Below are 7,007 nucleotides of genomic sequence, written 5' to 3'. Positions count from 1 at the left end.
TCCTAAAGGAAATCAGTCCTAAATATTCATTGGAAGGACTGGTGCTGAAGCTGAAACTCCGATACTTGGCCACCTGATGTGAAGAACTGACTCATTTGAAACGACCTTGATGCTGGGAAAGATTGAAGGCAGGAGGAGAAGGGGACGACAGAGGATGAGATGGTTGGGTGGCATCACTGACTCGATGGACGTGAGTCTGAGTGAACTCCGGGAGTTGGTGATGGACAGGGAGGCCTGGCGTGCTGCGATTCATGGGGTCGCAAAGAGTCGGACACGACTGAACGACTGATCTGATCTGATCTGATCTTTTCTTAAAGTAGAAGTGTCTAGCAGTGATACTTAACCAGGGATGCCCAGAGTTTAATATAAAACAGCTTTTCCATATTTTCATTCTAGACCCTAACAAGTGAAATTCTGATTTAGTGGATTTTGAAGAAAAAACTCTTATGTGATTCTGTTGCACAGTCCCAGTTAGAAACCACTTCATGTATCTTGTGTTTTATATAATTTCTAGTGCCTGATGAGTACTCAGTAAGTATGAACTGGTGATAAATCAGTAATGGATGTACAGTCAGTGTGTGTAGTCACTTGACTGTGTGTTTGTCTAACATCAGCGTTATACTTTATTCAGAGTAGTTTCAATTATAATAACTTTTGTTTTTGTTTAATGATCAGAGGAAGAAATAGTATTTGTAATGCTTTTTGCTCATTTCCAGATTTATCACATATGCAAGGATATATTTGAGGTGGATATAAAACACTAATCTTTGTTTAGTATACCTATCAGAATCCAAAGTCAAATTGTAGCACTGCTAGATGGTAAAAGGGCATAGTTATGGAAATGTCCCTACCATGAAAGATCTATTTCTTACACTCATCATCATTATCATTAGCTAAAATTCTTATTTGAACTGCCAACCTATATATAGCAGTGAATTCTAGGTCAGGTGTCAATAACGTAGTGTCTGCACCAATTTTTTAAAATAAAGTTTTATTAGAACACAGCCATACCTGCTCATGTCAGTTTGTTTACCTATTGTCTGTGGCTGCTTTCAGACTGTGACAGTATCGAGTAGTTGTAGCAGAAACCATTTGGCCTGCAAAACTCAAAATATTTACTATCTGATCCTTTACAGAAAAAGTTTGCTAGGCTTCTATGCTAACTGCTTGAATATAATGATTAATAAAAGAAAAACAGTGTTTACTACTTTCATAACTAAATCAGATTCAACAAGTAAAATAGCAACAAAATACTGAATAAATACTTAAGAGTATATCCACATACGTGTATCCACATGTGGTAGTTTTACACAACATTTAAAAAGCACATGCCTAATTTTTACTTTTGGGCTTCCCTAGTGGCACAGCTTATTAAAAAGCAAGACATTACTTTACCAGCAAAGGTCCATCTAGTTAAGGCTATGGTTTTTCCAATAGTCATTTATGGATGTGAGAGTTGGACTGTAAAGAAAGCTGAGCGCTGAAGAATTGATGCTTTTGAACTGTGGTGTTGAGAAGACTTTTGAGAGTCCCTGGGATGGCAAGGAGATCCAACCAGTCCATCCTAAAGGAAATCAGTCCTAAATATTCATTAGAAGGACTGGTGCTGAAGCTGAAACTCCGATACTTGGCCACCTGATGTGAAGAACTGACTCATTTGAAAAGACCTTGATGCTGGGAAAGATTGAAGGCAGGAGGAGAAGGGGACGACAGAGGATGAGATGGTTGGATGGCATCACCGACTCGATGGACATGAGTTTGAGTAAACTCCGGGAGTTGGTAATGGACAGGGAGGCCTGGCGTGCTGCAGTCCATGGGGTTGCGAAGAGTCAGACACAACTGAGCGACTGAACTAGACTGAAGTGACTCTGTGGTAAAGAACCTGCCTGCCAATGCAGGAGATGTGATTTTGATCCCTGGGTTGGGGAGATCCCCTGGAGGAGGAAATGGCGACCCTCCCCAGTACTCTTGCTTGGGAAATCCCATGAACAGAAGAGCCTGGTAGGCTCCAGTCCATGGGATCACAAAAGAGTCGGATACTACTTAGCAACTGAACAGCAGCAACAGATTTTTCATTTTACATGTTTTATTATTCAATGGTTGACCCTTAATTCCACCTCATTACCCCAGCAGAAGAGATAAGGATCCAGCAACAGAAATGGGAAGTGAGTTAATGAATATACATAAACTTAATTGTAGATAAATTATCCACAGATGAATATGAGTCTACTTTATTTAAAGTAAGAATATTTAAAATAAGGACATAAAAGAACTTATTTGAAGTGAGTTTCTTGAGAAACTTAAGTTCTAGTACCTTCAAGCACTCTGCCTAGAACGTTACTAATTATGTACTATCCTTCGGAAAATAATTTTCTGAGCCCTCTGGTTCCTGTAAGCTTCCCTGGTTTAGAAAAAACTGATTAAGAGGGTTTTTGAAGAGCCTACAAAAATGGAAACCACAGATTAGTAAAATGTTTAGAAAATAGAAAACACAAATTAGTAAAATATGTAGAAGATAAGATGATAAACTGTGGTTTCTGTGGTCTAGTTTTTATTAGTTTTTTAACTCAGGATTAGCTTTTATGTTCTTGTATTCTTCCCCACCTCTCTTTGTATGCTATAGGTAGCAAGTTTGGATTAACTGAAAATATGGAAACTAATAGAGAAACCTACCAAGATAGATTAGATTGTAAAATATACATATGCATACGCATACATGATGCTGTAAGCTGTACATTTCTAATGTAGTGTTTACAGAAATATGTCAGTTTACTCTTTCTCATACCCAAAATATTGGGCTGGATATACTCAATCTGCATTGGAAACTGTATGCCAAAATCACAGGCCCTACTTGGAATTTTATCCCAGTTTAAGGGGTCTGTGGATGGCCACGTGGATTTAAGATCACGCTTATTTACTCCTCCTGGTGGCAGGATGGTAGGACTTAGCCAATAGTATCATCATTTTCTAAGACTGCAATTCAAGATTTAACCTTGTTACTTTTCAGTTTTGATATTCCTTAAGCTACGAGATTGATATATTTAGGTATATGATATATGTATTTTCTAGGATTTCTCTATTGCTTCACTTCTCTCACCATTGATTGGCATTTTTGTTTTTACATAGCTGCCTACTCATATCCACTGACTATATTCATAGCTTTGCCTGTAATCAGAAATTCTAAGAAAAAAAGAAGTTCTAAGGAGAATTCTGCTGCCCTTATCTCGTGTTTCAAAGATAAAAAATCTGCCTCATGCAAAAGGAAGCTTTGCAAGAGAGATCTTTATAAAACAAAAGCATGTGATTCAGGGTTTGCTTCTTTCTTTCTCCCAAAAGTTCAAAAATATTTTCTAAATATGATTGTAAAAACCATCAGAAATGCCAATAATAATTTCTTCTTTTTAAGAATTAAATGTGACAGAATCAACTGAGAGCTGTCCCTAGGATATGTCTGCCTGGATAGAATGAATATATTCATTGTTAGGAGGGAAGGTGGGAGTAGGCATTTTTCTTCCCACTACAATATAGCCCTTTCTGTTCTAACTTGTTCACCAACAAGTTCTGTGCCCTTAATAACTGAACCTAGAATGCTTTCTCCCACTAGCCTATATGATGACAAATTTGTCAAAGTATTTGCCACCAGTCATTGGTGTCTTAGTTAACACTTCTTCAGGAATTTAGCTTTCCAGTATCTGCAGAACTTTCAGTATCTTCATTATTTCTATCAGAATACTCTCTCTCCCTGCACATGGCAAGATCTAGATGCAGATCAGATCAGATCAGTCACTCAGTCGTGTCCGACTCTTTGCGATCCTATGAATCACAGCACGCCAGGCCTCCCTGTCCATCACCAACTCCTGGAGTTCACCCAGACTCACGTCCATGGAGTCAGTGATGCCATCCAGCCATCTCATCCTCTGTCGTCCCCTTCTCCTCCTGCCCACAATCCCTCCCAGCATCAGAGTCTTTTCCAATGAGTCAACTCTTTGCATGAGGTGGCCAAAGTACTGGAGTTTCAGCTTTAGCATCATTCCTTCCAAAGAAATCCCAGGGCTGATCTCCTTCAGAATGGACTGGTTGGATCTCCTTGCAGTCCAAGGGACTCTCAAGAGTCTTCTCCAACACCACAGTTCAAACGCATCAATTCTTTGGCGCTCAGCCTTCTTCACAGTCCAACTCTCACATCCATACATGACCACAGGATATCAGTCACCTATTAACGTCTGACAGCATTGTCATTGCTGTGCTTTGCAGAAGTTCAGGCTTGTTTTCTCTTATGCCTTAGTTTTCAGAGAAACTTAGTAGTATTCAGTGGCAACACTCTCTCATTCACGGTTTTTGCTCTAACCTCCTCCTTTATTTATAAGCTTCTTTTAATGGACACGACTGAAGTGACTTAGCAGCAGCAGCAGCAGCATTGGAAAGTGGTAGAAACTGTGCCAACGGGCTGTAACACTCAGACATGATCATACTGATTAGGCTAGCGATTGAGGAAGCACCTGTGCCCTCCTGTGAGGTTCTAGAAAAGAAAAACTGACTGCTCTGTAATGCAGCATGGCCTCAATGAGCCAAGCCCACTAATAAGCAAGTACGGCCTTTGGAAGACATGGCATTCATTTTTTTCAGACTCTATTTGAAAGCAAAGGACTTCTTCCTCCATTATTATTTTTCTTTTTTTCTGTCAGAAAATGTGTTGACAGCACAGTCAGTCATTGTGATACTGATTCTACTAGGAAATAAATAGTGAATATGCCGGGGGAGGAGGGAAATCCTAAACTTATTGAAAATTTATTTTACTGACTTCATTTGTTTTGTTTTAGATATTGCAGATTTGTAAAATTTCTGCACTGTGGTTTTTTATGTTCATTTGGGTTTTTTTCATGATTCATGAGAAAAATAGATTCTATATTCCATTTTCAGACAACACATGGAAATACTGTTCTTAGATCTGTGGCATATTTCTTATTCTAATATATGTGTCAAATTAAAATGAACAGTCATCACAGATATCCCTTACATTTCTGGAAAGCAGAGTTGATTTTAATATGTGCTAAAATATATACCGAATACATCTACCTCCACTTTTAATCAATGCTATATTTTTTTAAAGGCTGTTAAATTATAGCTTAGTTACTAAGGAGCTATATAAAACCAGTTTTGGAAAAGATTTCCCAAATACCAGATATGGTAATAGTCAGAAATTTAAGAAAATTATTCTTTCAAGGTGTACGTAGTGATTTTTTTAGGTATACAATTTGATGGCATTAAGTACAGTGTTGTGAAACTGTCATCCCATCCATTTTAGAACATTTTTATCATCCCAAACAAAATCTCTGTAACCAACAAGCAGTAACTCCCCACCCTGCCTCCCTGCCACATCTCCTGGTAACCATCATTCTACTTTTTGTCTCCATGAATGCCCCTATTCTAGTGAAGTCATACAATATTTGTCGTTTTGTATCTGGCTTATTTCACTTAACATGTCTTCAAGATTCTTTCCATGTTGTAGCATGTATCAGAAGCTCATTCCTTTTTATGCCTGACATTTCATTGTGTGTATATATATATACCTTTTTATGACTAACACTTCACTGTGTGTGTATATATACACATATGTATATATATTCATTGTTTATCCAGTCATATGGCAGTGAGCAGTCTAGTTCCCATCTTTTGGCTATTGTGAGTAATGTGATGAGCATTGGCATCAAAGTTTGAGTCCTTGTTTCCAATCCTGTTGAAACTCTTTGAGGAACTGTACCACAGTGTTTTCCATAACAGCTGCATCATTTTACATTCCTACCAGCAATGCACGGGGGTTCCAGTTTTTCCACATTCTTCCATACACTTGTTCTGTCTTGTTTTTCAAAAATAGTAGCCATGGGTATGAAGTAGAATTGATATATTCTTAACATAATGGAATGTTACCTCATAATTGTTTGTAAGACTCTATCTGTCAGTTGGCAAGTCTTCTTAAGAAAGCTAAATTGTAAATAAGATTTTTGTTTAAAATGACACTGGTTATGATAATGGTGATGATGGCACTTATAGATTGCCTTTTTCTTTCCCCAAATTGATATTTTGTTATTAATTGTAACAGTTTGTCCTATAGAGTATAATATATTGAATTAAACAGTTTGTAAAGGTCTATGTCATTTTTAATGTTTGACTTTTATATGCCTATAGAAAGAATATATAATTAAATTACAATGATACATTGATAGGGTTTTTATTATTTAAATCAAAATTTGCCAAATGCCAATAGGACAGAAAATTAGGATTTGTCAAACACTTGAACGTAAGTTAGATTGCCCTTGCTGTTACTTGGGGATTCAGAGGTAAAAGTAGTGACAAGAATGTAATGTAAAATAGTACTTCCCAAACTTTAAAATGCAGAAGGGTCATGCGGTTATTTTGAGAAAAGGCAGATTCTAATCAGTATGTCTTATGCAGTCTGCTCCTGTGCAGGTAAACAAGCCCCCAAGTAATGGCAGTGCTGTTCCCCAGGGGAACATACTTTGAATTGCAAAAATTTAAACTGTTAGTGAGACAGAACCTAACCGATAAAAATATCTTTACCACTCTTAAGGCCTGCCTGCATGCTAAGTCACTTCAGTTGTGTCCAACACTTTGCAACACAGGAGATGTGGATTTGATCCCTGGATGTTGGAAATACCCTGGAGAAGGAAATGACAATGCATAGAAGGCAAGAATACTAGAGTAGGTTGTCATTTCCTTCTCCAGGGTGTCTTCCCCACCCAGGGATCAAACCTGTGTCTCCTGCATTGGCAGGCAGGTTCCTTATCACTAGCCTCACCTGGGAAGCTGAAGGACTAAGTTATAAATATTAGTTAATATGTTTAGAGCCTTTTAAAATGTGGGAATAAATGCACTGCTGAAGGAAAACTCTGGCCTAGTACTGCCGAGCTGTAGAGTCAGGCTTGCATTCTCTCTGCTGAAATGCTTCATCTCTCAGGGGCCGCTGTGCCGTAGTGTTCTCAACTTTT

At 38.0% G+C, this 7,007-nt stretch overlaps 1 protein-coding gene across 5 annotated transcripts in view; it reads left to right on the top strand.

The window, feature by feature from the left end:
- Positions 1-7,007, top strand: part of ANKIB1 (ankyrin repeat and IBR domain containing 1) — a 159,738-nt gene that overhangs the window by 123,485 nt on the left and 29,246 nt on the right. The gene's annotated exons all lie outside the window — the stretch shown is intronic.

The sequence above is a fragment of the Bison bison genome, unplaced genomic scaffold, assembly GCF_000754665.1.
Source record: "Bison bison bison isolate TAMUID 2011002044 unplaced genomic scaffold, Bison_UMD1.0 scf7180017864134, whole genome shotgun sequence".
In the NCBI taxonomy this organism is placed as follows: domain Eukaryota; kingdom Metazoa; phylum Chordata; class Mammalia; order Artiodactyla; family Bovidae; genus Bison; species Bison bison.
The sequence above is the reverse complement of the archived record's forward strand: the minus strand, read 5'-3'. Positions and strand labels throughout refer to the sequence as shown.